General features: G+C 48.5%; 1 protein-coding gene across 3 annotated transcripts in view; it reads left to right on the top strand.

Annotated features, from left to right (window-relative positions):
- Positions 1-16,956, top strand: part of Rab31 (RAB31, member RAS oncogene family) — a 117,199-nt gene that overhangs the window by 14,062 nt on the left and 86,181 nt on the right. The window lies entirely within an intron of this gene.

The following is a 16,956-nucleotide window of genomic DNA, read 5'->3' on the forward strand; positions in this document are numbered from 1 at the left end:
AAGAGTGTTCAAAACAGTTCTGTCAAGACTTGAAAGTATTTCTTGGATTGTTGAGACAGAGTATTGATTTGTAGTCCACGCTGACCAAAAATTCACTATCTTTTACTCGGTCTCCCAAGTGCTGGTGTTACAGGTGTGTGAGGTACTGCATATGACTCCGCTTCCTGTTTCCAGAAGAGGACATCAGATCTCACTATAGATGGTTGTGAGCCACCATGTGGGTGTTGGGAATTGAACTCAGGACCTCTGGAAGAACAGTTGATGCCCTTAATCTCTGAGCCATCTTTCCAGCCTTTTAAGGTTCATCTAAGGGCAGGGTTTCTCTGTGAAACCCTTGCTGTCCTGCTCTGTAGACCACGATGACCTCAAACTCTAAGATCCACCTGCCCCTGCCTCCTGAGTGCTGGGACTAAAGGCTTGCACCACACTTCCCGGCTGAGAACTGAAGTTTTAAGCTGACCGCCAATGACTGAGTCAACTGTGCCTGCATGATGAAGCTGCCACCAAAGTCCGAATGCAGCACAGGGCTCATAGCGTCTGGAGAGGCTTCCAGAGAAGGCCTAGGACTTCTATACCTCCTTTCTTATTCCTCACCCTGTGTGTCTGTGAACCCTAAGATAAGCCAATGAGCATGCTCCGCAAGTCCTCACCATAAGCCAATGAGCATGCTCCGCAAGTCCTCACCATAAGCCAATGAGCATGCTCCCCAAGCCCTCACCATAAGCCAATGAGCATGCTCCGCAAGTCCTCACCATAAGCCAATGAGCATGCTCCCCAAGCCCTCACCATAAGCCAATGAGCATGCTCCCTAAGTCCTCACCATAAGCCAATGAGCATGCTCCCCAAGTCCTCACCATAAGCCAATGAGCATGCTCCCCAAGCCCTCACCATAGCCAATGAGCAGGTTCCCCAAGTCCTGTGAACTGCTTATGATAACCAAAGTTGGGTAAGAGGTGGTGGGACCTTGCTTCATAGCAATCAGAGGCAAAGGTTAAAAAGAACACCCACAGCACCTGGGGCTCTTGACTGGCTCCTGGGTGTGTGTGCTGGGACAGTCTTGGGGACTGCCTTCAGCTGGTGGGATCCCTGTGAGGTCTGAGAATGAGATCTGAGATCTGAGGTGCTTGGCTGCCTCGTGGGCGGGAGGGAGCCCCACAACCTGCTGTAAGTGTTGTTTGTCTTTTGTGGGTTTTGTTTTTCCAGTCGGGTTTCTCTGTGTAGTCCTGGTTGTCCTGGAACTCACTCTGTAGACCAGGCTGGCCTTGAATTCAGAGATCTGCCTACCTCTGCCTCCCGAGTGCTGGGACTAAAGGTGTGCACCCCACCCCACCCCACCTAGCAAAGTTTTTTTCTTTTTTCTTTTTGGTTTTTCGAGACAGGGTTTCTCTGTATTGTTTTGGAGGCTGTCCTGGAACTCACTCTGTAGACAAGGCTGGCCTCAAACTCACAGAGATCCCCCTGCCTCTGCCTCCCGAGTGCTGGGACGAAAGGTGTGCGCCACCACTGCCCGGCCCTAGCAAAGTTTTTTGATCTTGTAAATTTGGAGATAAAGAACCAGAAACTAGGACGGGAATTCGCTTCTAGTCTGTTTTTTTTTTTCTCCCAGTCCAAATGTCTAGCTCTAATAGCACATATTGATTAATTGACCCTCATGTACTGATCTGATGGGGACTTTTCTCCTAAGTACATGCTCTTGTGTATGTGGGTCTACATCTGATTTCTACACTGAACTATTAAAAATTTACTTATTTCTGAATTTTAAGAAATGCAGTCATTAGTCTGGTTATATTTTTTCTTCACATATGCCTCCTATTTCCTTATGTTGTACAAAAGGAAATAACCCTTTTAGGTAGCTGATGTGCAGAAGGGCATTTGTCTGTGTAATAACTATGTAGTAGAACCACAGGTAAAAAAGACCCCAGCAGGTGTCATTCTGAGGGAGACAGACACATGGTCCAGATCTGTCCCTCCACGTCATCCGTGTGGTGCAACCAGTGTGTGGTTTTAGGTTGGAAAATAGAACTTGCTGATGCTTCGTGAAAACACTGTTTCCCTTAATCCCTCAGCCAGCATCAAACTGAATGGGCAAATTTGAGATTTCATTTCATTTCCCTCCCTCCCTTCCTTCCTTTCTTCCTTCCTTGCCTTCTTTTCCCTTTTGACTTTTTGAGACAGGGTTTCTCTGTGTAGCTCTGGCTGTCCTGGAACTCACTCTGTAGACCAGGCTGGCCTCGAACTCACAGAGATCCTCCTGCCTCTGCCTCCTGAGTGCTGGGATCAAAGGTGTGCACCTCCACTGCCCGCTAGCTTCTTACAATAGTAACTGTAGAGATACAACTTTGCACAGAGTGCTTTGAACTTCATTCTGTTTTGGACAACATGGTTACAGAGTTGTGGAAACTCAAACTGGGACTCCCATTTCCTGATAACCAACGTTCTCCACGAGAGGCGTGGATGAAGGGACACACAGATGACGTCCAAGCATTGGGTGTCGGTGCCTTTTGTGTCTGAGAGGCCCAGGGAGATGGTATTGCCACTCAGCAGCTGAGTCTTGTTGGAGAGAAGGAAGAAGTCTCCATCCTTAACATCTGTGGGCTGAGCTCGTGAGCTCCGAGATAACAGAATCTGAGAGCGCCACTTGAGCTCACCGGAAATGAGATGAGAACCACGAGGCAGGTGGATGCATGTCAGTCCAGAACCTGCTGCCTTTGTGTTGGTATTTGCTGGTTCCCACGGCAGCGGCTCCCAGGAGTAGCTCAAGGTGATACCGTGTTTCAGGAGGCGAGGGACTGCGCTCAGGCTGGCACAAACTGGACGGTTTGGCCAGCTGGGGGCTGAAATGTCACTAACCCTAAGTTTTCCTCAGTGGTAGAGACCCCCGTGTCTGCGTCCCAGTAGGACAGAACCGTCCCTGTAAACAGATAGTGGAGTCCACCCTGGAGTGACAGTAGTGACAGGCTGGCAGACTCCTCCACCGAGCATGCTCAGTAACGATATCTGGCTCCCCATCAGTCTTAATTGGCTGGGGGAGGCGCTGGCATTTGGTGCTTGGTGGGGCAATGGCCTCGCCTCCAAGTCCGTCGTGGACGAGACACAGGAGGGGCTGACATCGAGTGCCGGCTGGGGTGGTCCCGGTTCTGAAACGCGCAGGCCGCTACATTTGGTCAGTGGTGAGAAAGCACGTGGAGTGTATAACGCGGTGTTTTTCTCTTTTGACCTTTTGAGGGGCCCATCACCCAGCTCCCAGATAAATCACACACGGAGGCTGATTCTTAGTTATGAGTGCCAAGTCTTAAATTAGCTCGTCTACCTTTTCCTCTAGGCTTCTATCTCACTTCTGAATATCTTATTTTCCTTCTTACTCCATGGCTGGCTGGGGGGCTGGAGTCTAAAGCCCTCTCCTTGTTCTCCTTGCTGCTGCTGCTGCTGCTGCTGCTGTGTCTTGATTTTCCTGTTTATTCTCTCTGCCTCCAGCCCCGCCTGTCCTTGCTCCCGCCTCTCCATTGGCCGTTCAACTCTTTATTAGGCCATCAGGTGTCTCAGACAGGCAAAGAATCACAGCTTCCCAGAGTTAAACAAATGCAACGTAAACAAAAGCCACACACCTGAAAGTCATGTTCTACCACAGGAGTGGCAAGATGCCACCATCACCTGGCCGGAATTCCAACTGAAAAGAGAATTACCTAAACACATGGAGGGGGAGAGATGCATTGTTAGACGGGGAGCACATTGGTGTGTTGCAACACGCTGGGGCCCCCAGACGACTGTAAGAAACCCACTGTTAAATGTGCTGGCATTGCATGGACGTCACCAACAAGCCAGTGAAGGGGAGTGTGAAGAGAGCTCATTGCCCTTTCAATAGAGGAAGTTTAACTGGAAAGGAAGCATGGCTTGCTGCCGCTAATCCTCAACAATCGTGAAGTGAAGGCTCCCTGGCCAGTTTCCCGATGCTCACAGAGAGCTGTTCACAGAGTGCCTCACAAGTGTCTTGGGAGAGGGCCCTCCTTCCAGCCAGCCGACTAACCCCATCTTGTCCAGAGTGACCAAGCTGTCGCAGTACCGCATCTCCATTACCCAGACCGTCGAATCGGTGAGACAGACAAAAGCGACTTAAGAGAGAAAGGATTTGTTCGGCTCCCAGTTCCGGCTTACAGTCCTCTCCTGCGGTGAAGTCAGTGCGGGAGAAACTTGGAGCAACTGGTCACATGGTACCCACCGTCAACAGCAGAGAGCAGTAGATGCGGGTACGCTTGCTTGTACCACATCATTTTCTTCCAGTTTTATCTCAATCAAAGATAAAACTGGCCCCACTCACACTGGGCGGGTCTCCCCACCTCAGCAGTACAGTCAAGGTGACTCCCCACAGACCCGCCTCCTCCTCCAGCCGACTCCAGACTGTCAGATTGACGATTAGTACCACACTCACCCCGGGTTTGCACGCTTCCTTTGCAGAAGGCTCTTAGGGGCCACCAACATTGTGAGTGAAGGGGTGCAGGCAACGGAAGCGCCCCCTAAAGGTCTAGCTGCATCGTGCTGCAATGTGCCCCGGGCTCCCCTGCAGCTTCCCCACAGCGCACGCCTTCCTTGTCACTGTGTCAGACCTGGGTCTATCCTCCTCTTTCTAGCTTACTGATTCAGGGTTGTTTTCTTTACCTACTCCGAACCCTGGACCTCTTTGTGACCGCTCTGCTATAGGCTTTATCGTGCAGCTCTTTGTTTCTCTGCCAGCATCTTTTCAGTAAGTTTATTTTTGCTTAAGCGCACACTTCTGCTTCCAACCTTAGCTGAAACGGGTTTGTGACTCGCGGTTTGAGGGGGTTACACCTTCAACAAAGAGGAGAAAGCCACGTTAACTGAAGGTCTGAGCAGTGGGAGAGGAGTCAGGAAAGGGTGGGGCCACCAACACTGTGAGTGACAGGGCACACAGAATCGTCATCCCGTGATGGAGACACTTTCAAAAGCCTAGCGGCATCCTATCACCATGTGGCCGTGGTTCCCTGGTCGGCTAGCATGCTGGCGATAATGACATCACACAGGCCCAGGCCTCTGGGGTAGACGCTCTGTGCGGCTTGACTCTAGAAGCTGTGTTGCTGTGCCTGCAAGATGCCCTCTGAGCAGGTCTCTCGATGATCAGAAGACTTGTGTCTTATACTGGGCATGCCCTTATTCTCGCTAAGCCTGCTTTCTTTAGCAAGGCAAACATACTGCATGCTTTCCCGCCCTGCTACAAGAATACAGCATGGTCTTTTCCAATATGAGATGTCCCTAAGGCTAGAATTGTATTTCCAGAAGCTCACTGCCCTCCGATGCCCACACCCTTCTCATGCCTTTCTCCCATGTTAGACCATTCAGACCTGAGATGGCCCAGGCCTCCCTCCCTCTGAGTGACATTCCTGCCATCTGGTGTTTCGGCCCTAAACCCTCCCCAATGACCATGCGGAGTCCCTTCTAGTCCCTTACTGATTGGTGGAACTAAACATTTCCACTGAGTGATTTTTTTTTCCAGTTTTAAATCCTAGGGCGACTCAGCAGATGAAAATAGTGGCATTGTCTCGGTTAGGTTTCTATTGCTGTGATAAAGTCTGTGACCAAAAGTGACATGGGATGAGACAGTTTATTTGGCTCACATGTCCCAGGGTAGAGTCCGCTGAAGAAAGCTAAGCAGGGAAGCCAAGGCAGGAACCGAGGCAGAGGCCATGGAGGAGCTCTACTCCCTGGCTTGCTACCTGATGGTTTGCTCAGCCTACTTCCTAATACAGCCAAGGACCGCCAGCTCAGGGTGGTGCTAGCCCCTCCATCATTAGCCAAGAGAATGTCCCTCAGACTTGCCAGTAGAATCGAGGCATTTCCCTCAACTTAAAACTCCCTCCTCCCCGACGGCCCTTGCTTGTGTTAAGTTGACAAAATCCCAACCCACCCAGACATCTTGGAGTTTGGGTAAATATTTCTTGTTTGTGTTGCTACAGCCTGTGTCCAAAGCTAACTCCGTGAATGCTTGTTAGTTACGAGACTGACCAATGGCAAGTGGGTTTTTATTGAGCTGAACAGCCTTCAGACCATGATAAATCCACAGCTTTCATCTAACACTTGGGTAAAAGACAAGGGCTCATTATTTTTCTCTCAAAATATGTATTATCTCTAGTTTCTTCTTTAAAATAGCTATTTGAATTTATTACATATTTACCTGTAAATGGTTTAGGTCCTGATTTTAGGCTACATCAACAGATTTACATGACTAGCAGAGAATGGGTTAATTGGTTTTGAGTTGGGCACCAAGGTGGCTTTCCAAGCTCTGTGACTTGCAGAGGTGAGGTGTCCTGCTACCGTGGCAACGTCAAGCACATAAAATTCAAATCAAATGCCATTAAAAGCACAGCTCCATATGTCAGTGCATTTCTGCAGCAACCCTTCCTGTCAGCGGGGGTTATGTTTGTGTCCGTTTCAGACTAGCGCCAGTCATGAAGCAGGGGGTATACATAGACATACCCGTATACGGATACATACAGTATATATGTAATATGTAGTATATGATATGTGTAATATAAAGACACAAATCCATTTATTCAGGCTGTAGTAGAGGCTGAGTGAAGGGAGGAAGGTATCTGTAATTCAGTGTACAATGCTTTCGTTTGTGAAATATATTTGTTTTTCCATTAGGTGCTTGGTTTGGGGCAGGTAAATAATGCTGACACGTATGTGTTGCTACCGATGAGCAAATTACTGTCACCTCCACTATAGCTCTGCCACAGAAATGTTGCTCCAAGGGGAAGCACATGTATTCATTATTCTGGTCATGGTCTAGAACCAGGTGTTACAGACAGTCATTCATGGGTCGGTAATAGGTTGTCACAAAGGCAGAAAATTGAAGGTAAAACAAACTGTCCTATGCCAATTATATAATCTCAGGTAATTATGGTCGGTGATGTTCCTTCACTTCCTCTGCAGTGAAGGAACATGGCAGAGGCCTCTAAATGGGTCAGAGGGTTCTAGCAGATACCCCACCCCCCAGCTTCTTTAAATAAAAACTCTTGTTACTGAGTGGTCATAAAAAGAATTTTGTCTAACGGACAGGACTGGGTTACCAAGAGCATTTTCCTGGCAGGCACCCAGCCTTCTGGGATTTAAATGATGCTTGCTGCTATGACAACCTACCAGGGTCAGGGGTGGGGGGGGTCGGGGGAGGGAGGGCTTTCATGACAGGAGGCCCAGCTGCCTAGGGAGGTACATCGTAACCTGGAAGGTGGCAGCCAGGAACACTTCCCTGGTCCAGTCAAGCGAGGAGATGACGCGGATGGATGCGACGGTGTTGGGAAATGTGTATTCCATCTTAACCTCTGTCTTCTCACACCACCAGGGTTTAGCTAGACTCTCGAAACTCTTGTAAAGTCTCCAGAATGTTCTCTGCCAATGAGATGGCTGGTAAATCGCTAGTCGCCTTTCACAGCAAAGACAAAGGCGTGATGAGATTTTTTTTCGGTCTTACCCACACATCCTGGGAGAGGGCGTGAAGGCTGACTTGGCCACCAGTGGCTGACGGTTTAATCAGGCATGCGTGTGGACATCTCCCTAAAGGTTCAAAAGAGCATCATTGGAGTTCTTGAAGACAGATGACCCGCGTGGAGATTCCTGGGGGGCGGGGCTTTCAGAGAGGGCGTGGTAGCACGGAGCCCTGCTCCCGTTCCTTCCCCTTCTTTTCATCTCCGCGCTGTATTGTCTATTATAGTAGACGGAAAAACAGACTTAAGTTTTGCACGCAGGTGAAGCAAACTTGAGGGGGTCCATGGGAACCCCATAGATTTGTAGCTAGTTAGCCAGAAGTATATCTGAAGCAGAGGCGTGCCGCGCCCGCTGCACAGCCTGTGTCCGAGAATGAGCAAAGGGTGTCGGGAATTGACAACACAGAGACTCTTTCAACGATGTAAAGAAAACTTTAAGCAGGCCCCAAAAAGGCTCAAGAAAACTCCCCAAGAAAGGCCTCCCTCCAGAAAAGCTTCTGCTCTCTCCTCTACCTCTGGCTGGTTCTGCTCTGACAGCAGAAACTGATTTTGGGTGTAACAGAAGAGGCGGTTAGTCTTTGGACAAGGTGAGGTCAGGGTGGTTCTGTGGGCCAGCCCTTTTCAGGAACTTATTGCCCCAGGCATTGTATTGTTTTTAGTAAACATGTTTTTAGTAAACATTGTCTTACAGCTGCCTACTTCCAGGCCGATGGGGAAGTGGGTCTCTGCTCAAGGTCTGGTGTCCCCACAGAGGCGCACTCTCTGAACTGGGCCCTCAACCTGAACGTATGGTGTGGTCTCTAGGTGGATGGTGACTGAGCCCTCAGTCTGAGGGTGTGGCATGGTGTCTGGGTTGATGGCATCAAAACAGAGCTGAATTACTAGAAACCAGCCAAAAGTTACTTGCTGTCTTACGGAATTATTAGAAACCAGCCTGCAGAGTGCTTGGTGTCACATGTGGCCACAAAAAAGGTCTATGTTGTGGCAATATTATATAGTGGGAAAATTAAGAAAGAAGAAAAAAGTTTTTCTAATCTACTGAGGTAGCATTATTTCCAAATAGGGACACTGGGAAGAATATTGGCTTTTAAAAAATAGATGATAATATCTGGTATAATGACATACTATAGAAACAAATGATATAAATATGGATTTCACTGCTTTAAGAATTTCTAAGAGCGAGGCTTGGTAGCTTACAGCACTTGAAAAGCTAAGGCAGGAGGATTGCTGTGAGTTTGAGGCTAGCTTGGGCTACTGAGTAAGACTCCCTAAAGTAGCCGGGCATTGGTGGCGCATGCCTTTAATCCCAGCACTCGGGAGGCAGAGGCAGGCAGATCTCTGTGAGTTCGAGGCCAGCCTGGTCTACAGAGCAAGTTCCAGGACAGCCTCCAAAGCCACAGAGAAACCCTGTCTCGAAAAACAAAAACAAACAACAACAACAAAAAGACTCCCTAAAGTAACAACAACCCCACCGAAACCAAAACCATCACAAAATCTCTAAGAACTCAAACACAGAGTCTCTGGGAGGAATCTGTCCTTCATAAAGGAATATCACCGAACAAAACTAGGTCAGACAGTCTCAGGCGGAGGAAATCACAGCTTGTGAGTTTCTTAGACTCATTCCACCCCTTTTCCTTGCCTTATGTTCCAAGAAGGATCTCATTAGATCGGCTTCGTGGGACAGATGTAGAATAGCTTGTTGCTGTAGACTCCGGGCTCTAAGAGAGAGAGAAGCGGCAGTCTTGTGGAAAGCCTTGTCTTTCTAGTTAGACTAGCTTTAAAGCCACAGGTCCCAACTCTACCTCTGTCCCTTCAAAGGGTTCTGACAAAGGGACTCAGAGTCGCTGGATCAGCTAAGCATTTCAGGGCATCGAGAAGATTCAGGGTGATGTCCCTCAGGCGGTAACTTCTCAGCATATACTGGCCTGTTCCTCCCTCTCTAACCAGAGTGGTAGGTGTCTTCTGCCTCCCCGACACTTCTAGAAGAGCAAGTTCTGCTCAGACACTTGATTTACTTCGCATGATTGCCCCTGGATGGCGTCACTTTACCGTAAAGATGGCCTCTTGAGATGCACAGTCAGAACTTCCATCTAACGGGTGAATGGGTAATTAGCGGTGATTCACGTTGTCAGATCACACCTTTTACCGGGCTCACCCTACAGATGCCGCACGGAAGGGGTGAACTAGGCGGGTTTCCTCGGGAAGTGATATTGACAGATGCCCCAGCGGGCACTGCGGTACATACGGTGGTACATATGACCCTGAGTTCATAAGCCCGGTCTCTGGGGTTAGGATGCTGATCCCGGTCAAGCCCTTGGCAGGTGCCGAGTGTGCCGAGGCAGGCGCCAGTCCCACTGGGAAGTCATTATCAGTAAGTGTGAGAGGGCTGGCTCTGGGCACTCCTGGGGTGTCATGAAGTTGGGACTCCGGTTCCAGACTTGGGCAACCAAGTAAATAAAACCGTCACAAGGACAGAAGGCATGGGTGGGAGCCGGTGAGGCTTTGTCCCCAGCTGCAGGCTTCCTGACCAGGGACAGCCTGTCCACGTGAGAGGTGCCTGGTGGAGGATGGTGTACATTCCACGGGGAGTCACACTTCACCCTGAGTGTCAGCGGCCGCTCCCTGGATTGTGTGCGTGTGTGTGTTTGTTTGTGTGTGTTTGTGTGTGTGTGCGCGCTCGCATCCGTTCATGTGCGTGTGTACACTGCTGGCTTTCTGAGCCATGGAAGGCTGCTGTCAATCCCATGTGCCCTGGCAACACCTGTAGCCCCAGCCGTGCCCTCCGGGACCAGTTTGCTGTGAATGATAAGAACTTACTTCCTCTTTCCCAGGGGGCTCTTTTGTATCTTCCGTGGGTGGAACATATCCCCCAGTCATTGCATTGCCCACAGCTGTCCCGTATGACAGGGTGCCTGGAGACCTTAGGAGAAAGATGTAAGGATCGTTAGGATATTTCCAAAGTGACTACCAGCCCCACGTGCACAGAGGGAACTCGGGCTGGGGGCTGTTCCCTCTGTGTTCCTCAGCCCCTTTCCCAGCCTGCATTGCCTGTTAGAAGACAGAGTTAGCATCACCGCAGTCCAGGCTAGACTTCACTGAAAATGGTGGGTTTTCAAGCAGACTCTTTGATAAGGCTGGGTGAGTGTCTTCTGGGAACAGCAGGGCCAGGTGGTGATGTTCCCGTGCAGAACTGCTGGCTCCTGCCTGTCTCCAGTCGCTACCAGGGTTCTGCTCTGGCTCTGTCGGGGGGCGGGGGGGGGGGGCAGAGTGTCCCAGACACGGACATGCTACTGATAGGAGGAACAGTAGACACTGGTGGAGACTGGAAGTTTCCGGGGCCGTTAAGGACATGCTATGCATTTTTTCCATAGTTTTTTCTTCTAATGTTTGTTTATAAATGTTGTAGACATCAATAGTCCTCATTTAAGAAGCAATCTGATTCTGAGGTGGTGGTGCACACCTTTAGTCCCAGCACTCAGGAGGCAGAGAGAGGGGGAATCTCTGTGACTTGGAGGCCAGCCTGGTCTTTACAGTGTGCTCCCAGACAGCCCTGATGACATAGAGAGACCATGTCTCAAGAAAATAAAATAAAAAGAAATAATAAAAATAAAAAAGTAATCTGGTCAGGCATGGTGCCACAGGCTTGCAATTTCAGCTGCTGTACAGACTGCAGGCAGTAGAATTCTAAGTACAAGGCTACAGGCTATGGTGAAATCATGACTAGCCTGGGCTATGGTAAAATCATGGCCAGCCTGGGCTATGGTGAAATCATGGCTAGCCTGGGCTATAGTGAAGTCATGGCTAGCCTGGGCTATGGTGAAATTATGGTTAGCCTGGGCTATAGTGAAATCATGGCCAGCCTGGGCAATGGTGAAATCAAGGCCAGCCTGGGTTATGGTGAAATCAAGGCCAGCCTGGGCTATGGTAAAATCATGGCTAGCCTGGGCAATGGTAAAATCTTGGCTAGCCTGGGCTATGGTGAAATCAAGGCCAGCCTGGGCCACTTAGTGAGATCTTGTCTCAGAAATGAAAAGTGCTCAGTTGGTAGAGCTCTTGTCCACCAGTCATGAGACCTAGAGCTTAAATCACAGCAGCACTAAATAAAACCCAAACACAAAGTAAGCAAACCAAGCTCTGGAAGGGAATTTTCTGGAAGGGAATTTTCCCACAGGGATACGGTGTTCAGAGTTTCAGCCCTGAGGCCTAGTTTTCCCTCAAGTGATTCCACTTGAAACAATTTATTTCCTGAGCATTTGGTGATTTTTTTTCCTCTTAATCCTGCATCCGGTAATAGTAATTTAACTTTCTGGGCATTGCCAGCTCAAGAGGAGGAATGATGACTAGATATATGCAAATAATTTACACAAAACTAGGAGCAACCTTTGCTGAAGAAGGAACAGGGCAGATGCTATCTTAGGAAGCTGGATGTTTAAGGCCTAAGGGATGGACAGTCAGATCGTTTCCCCTCTGGCACCGCAGAACTATACTGCACACCTTGTTAGCAGTTGGGCCCTGCATTTCTCAGCCAGATCGGAGGAGCCTCTGGCCTAACCCTTACCACAGCTCCTGCTGACACAGATGTGGGACCTTTGAGCCTCAGAGCCCGCCTGGATGCGCTTCCTGCTCCCAGCTGCTCCAGCGTGCCTGCTCAGGGACCCGCAAAACCAGTTGTGTTACTCATGACACACTGTGAGTCAAAGGGGCCTTGGCAGTAGTCTGACACAGCCCACCTGCAGGCCCCAGCTGCGTCATTGTTTAAGACAGGGCTTCTTTGTGTAACAGCCCTGGCTGTCCTGGAACTCCTTTTGTAGACCGGGCTGACTTCCAACTCACCGAGATCCGCCCGCCTCTGCTTCCCAAGTGTTGGGATTAATGGCATCTGACACCATGCCTGTCATGTCCACTTGCTTTAATGGATTGTAACATGCCAATTTTAATTTTCATTTCTTTTTTTTTAAAGATTTATTTTATTTATTACATATTCAGTGTTCTGCCTGCATATCAGAAGAGGGCAACAGATTTCATTACAGATGGTTGCTGGGAATTGAACTCAGGACCTCTGGAAGAGCAGTCAGTGCTCTTAACCTCTGAGCCATCTCTCCAGCCCCCTAATTTTCATTTCTTTTTGTTTTGTTTTGTTTTGTGTTTTGAGGCAGGGTTTCACTGTGGAGCCTGTCCTAGCACTAGCTCTTGTAGACCAGGCTGGCCTTGAACTCACAGAGATCCGCCTGCCTCTGCCTCCCAAGTGCTGGGATTAAAGGCGTGCGCCACCACCATCTGGCAACATTCCAGCTTTCCACTAGTAATGAGGTCAATAAAACCTTAAACACATTTTATATCTGTGATATATCTATAGTATAAAAGGAGTTCATTTACTCCATTCATACTCCGTTGATAATTATTCTTTATTTTTAAGATTAAAAAAATGTTTTCAGTCAGACTAGGTGGCACATGCTTTCAATCCCAGGCAGAGGCAGGTGGATCTCTGAGTTCGAGCCCATCCTGTCTACAGATTAAGTTCCAGAACAGCCAGGGCTACACAGAGAAACCCTGTCTTGAAAAAAACTAGAGTGGGGGGAGGGGAGGAAGGGAAGAAGAAAGAAATTGCATCAGACCCATAACTGGTAAAGAGATTAAATCGGTGATGAGAAACCTCCCAGAGAGCAGGTCAGGGCAGACAGTCTGCTTGAAAGTTCAAGCAGTTAAAGAAGAATATCAGCAGGCTCCTCAGATTTTTCCAGAAGAACAGGGCAAGAAGAAACACATCCTAACTCGCCTTATGAGGTCACTGTCACCCTCATACTACAACTGGAGACAGATACAAGAAGACTGCACACCAGCATCATCCCTTACTAAAGCGTGTGTGTGTGTGTGTGTGTGTGTGTGTGTGTGTGTGTGTGTACAAAAATCCTTGGCAAAGAAATAGCAAACAAACGTAACAGTTATTAAAAAGATTTTATACTAAGGCCAAGTAGGATTTAGCCAAGGAAGTTAAAGATGTACTGAAAGCTAAAAAACAAAACAAGCAAAACCTAAGAACATCTAAGTAAGGCTGGGCGATGGAGGCGCACGCCTTTAATCAATCCCAGCACTCGGGAGGCAGAGGCAGGCAGATCTCTGTGAGTTTGAGGCCGGCCTGGTCTACAGAGCTACTGAGCTCGAAAAACCAAAAAAAAAAAAAAAAAAAAAAAGATCATCTAAGTAAATGGGGCCCTATCGTTGCTCATGAATTAGAAGACCTGATGAGTTCTGACAATGGCTCTTCCTAGAGTGGTCCACAGAGGCGGTACTATTACTTCCAAAGCGGAAAAGCCACCCCCTTTCTGCAGCTTCAGACAAGACGCTCTGTACAATCAAATAATGTAGAGGGTGAAGAAGGTTGAAGGTCTCACATTTCCCAATTTTAAAGCTTATTGCAACAACAAAACGGTGTTGATGTGAAGATAAGACATTGACTAGTGGAACAGAATTGAGATTTCAGAAATAAACCCCTCCTTCCGTGGTTGACAGATTTTTGGCCAGAGTACCACAATCATCCAATGGGGGGAAATATCTCTGTAACAATGATGCTGGGAAAATGAATATTCGTGAGTTTTAATTGGACCCTGTGTTAGTCAGGGTTCTCTAGAGGAGCAGAAGATATAGGAGAGAAAGGGGACTTATTAGGCTGTGGTCCAGCAATGACTGTCGGCCAATGGGAATTCTGGTGATCCAGTATCGATCAGCCTGCAGGCTGAATGTCTTAGCTGGCCTTCAGTGTGCACTGGAATCCCTAAGGAGTGGGCTCTAACGCCAGTGAGTACATAGACTTGCCATCCAGAACCAGGGCAGGCAGGAAAAGGGAGCCAGCCTCCTCCCCCCTTCCCTGTCCTCACATAGGTGGCCAGCAGAAGTGTGGCCAGATTACAGGTGGATCTTCCCACCTCAGAATACCCAGAGTAAAAGTGGGTCTCCCACTTCAAGGATTTGATTAAGAAAAAAAAAAAATCCCTCTCAGGTGTACGCAGGCACTTGGGTTTTAGTTAATTCCAGACGTAGTTATTGACAACCAAGTACAGTCATCGTAGACCCTTATCCTGCATAAAAATTGTAACTCAAGGGGCTGGAGATTCTTAGATAACACAATAAAAATATGAATCACAAAAGAAAAATGCGTAAGCCATACAACAGTCAAGGAAAGAGCTTATGTGAATAAAAGGGTAATATCAACAATGGTAAAACGCAGTCAGACGGGGGTGGGGGGTGGGGGGAGTTATAGCTCAAATGTCTGCTGATGTCTAGTACCAGGTATATACATAAAGTACACTTAAAATACCACACAGAAAGACGGAACACCAAATTAAAAGTCAGCTGGGGACAAAGCCTCACCAGCTCCCACCCATGCCTTCTGTCCTTGTGACAGTTTTATTTACTTGGTTGCCCAAGTCTGGAACCGTAGTCCCAACTTCATGACACCCCAGGAGTGCCCAGAGTCAGCCCTCCCCAGCACTGGGGAGGCAGAGGCAGGCGGATCTCTGTGAGTTCGAGTGCAGCCTGGCCTACAGAGAGAGTTCCAGGACAGCCTCCAAAGCCACAGAGAAACCCTGTCTCCGGAGAAGACAAAGGTCACACAGGGATTTAGTAGCCATTTCTCTAAGGACATAGAAGAGGTGAACAAGTACATAAATGGATGCCCAGTGTCACCAGGGCAACGCTGATGAGAAGCACCGTGACATTCCATTCCCATGCGTGAAGATGGCTGTGACTTGGGACGGGACGAGAACGCCACAAACGTTGTGAGCGGATTGAAGAACTGGAATGCCCATTACTCGCAGCTGTCGGGCATGTGAAATGGTGCAGCCTCTGTGGAATGCAATATCTTTGTGGTTACTCGGGTTAACCAGAATTGCGGGACTTGGGAATCCCACTCCTGGGCGTATACCTGCAAATACCGGAGAAGGCACTAGCAAGGGAAATACGTGTACACGAGTGTTCATGGCAGCCTTGTTCATATAGCCAAAAGGCAGAGGCTGCCCGGAAGTCCATTAACAGTGACTGCTGCGTAAGTCTCTGTGGGGATACACACGCAGGGAAACACGCAGCCTCCAAAGGGGAGAAAGAGGCTGGGACTGGGGCAGTTCAACAGTAGGACGCTCACCCAGGTACCCCTGCACCAAGGAATGAAACATGGGTAATGTACCCTGACAAGGGGAACCTTGAACATCTGACATTACACAAAAGAAACCCGACAGAAAAGACGCCCCCCTGTATGGTTATATTTAAATGAAGTTTAAGTAGGTGCGCAGAGGTGGGCGTATGTGATCACCAGGGCCTGTGGGACGGGTGAAGAATGGAGAGGCTGTTGCGTGATGGATACATTGCACGCAGCAATGCTTGGGAGCTACAACAGCTCCCAAAGTCAGACACCTTAAAATGGTTTTTAATTTACACGGATTGTAACCCAATAAAAGGTATATCGTTTCTAGAAGGAAGTGGGGGCTGAACCCCAATAATCAATAGTTCTTACTCAAAACCCAGCACATGTAAGGCCTACACGGTCACAGGCATTTCCACAGGGCGTCTCCAGTGGGGGCTTCTCGAATAACAGAGCCTCAGCTTTGGGAGGTAAATGGTTGCATACCTCACAGAGGTAAGAAGCTGTAATTTACGTTTTTGTTTGGTTGTTTGTTTTTTGACACAGGGCTTTGAACTCACAGAGATCTGCCTGCCTCTGCCTCCAGAGTACTAGGACTAAAGGTGTGTGCCACCACGGCCCGGCTTCATTTTAAAAATTTTAAGTGTAGGCATTTGAGTTGACTCGGAGGTGAAAAACGCTTGCCATGCAAACCTGACAGTCTTAGCTGGATCTCCAGAGCTCAGGCAAAGGTGGAAGGAGAGGGCCAACTCCACAGCATTGTCCTCTGACAGGAACGCGTACACGGCAGCGTATGTACAGGTGGCGTGCGTGCGCCTGCACACAGACATACCATGATAGTAGTAAAAAGTGAGGGCAGAAACTAATTTCTAACTGACACAAATTAGAGGTCATGTGTGTGTCAATGGGGCAGCATAATAACACTCGACCCATTTGTACATTGCATAGTGTTTAAGTTGAGGTCAATGTAATCACCTTCATGGACATTTGTCCGTTCTTGTGGTGCGTGCTTTCAAAATACTTCCCTCCAGGTTTTGAAATGTGCAGTATCCACATTTATCCACAGCTGCACACTCTGAGCGCCCAGCTTTCACCTAACCACGACCCGGTACCCAGTGACATGTGTCCTTGCCGTTTAAGAAGTGACGGCCATGTTCAGTTGCGGTAATTTGAAGCAGAAGCGTGTTAGTGACAAGATGTACGTACACGTAAAGGAACTAAGAGAAGGCTACAGCATTTGTGCCAATTCCTTCATCTAGATGTTTCCATTAACACTGTGAAACAAACAAACAAACAAACCACCAGGATGTGGCAGGAATTCTAATG

Source organism: Mesocricetus auratus, unplaced genomic scaffold, assembly GCF_017639785.1.
Source record: "Mesocricetus auratus isolate SY011 unplaced genomic scaffold, BCM_Maur_2.0 Super-Scaffold_100010, whole genome shotgun sequence".
Taxonomy (NCBI): Eukaryota; Metazoa; Chordata; class Mammalia; order Rodentia; family Cricetidae; genus Mesocricetus; species Mesocricetus auratus.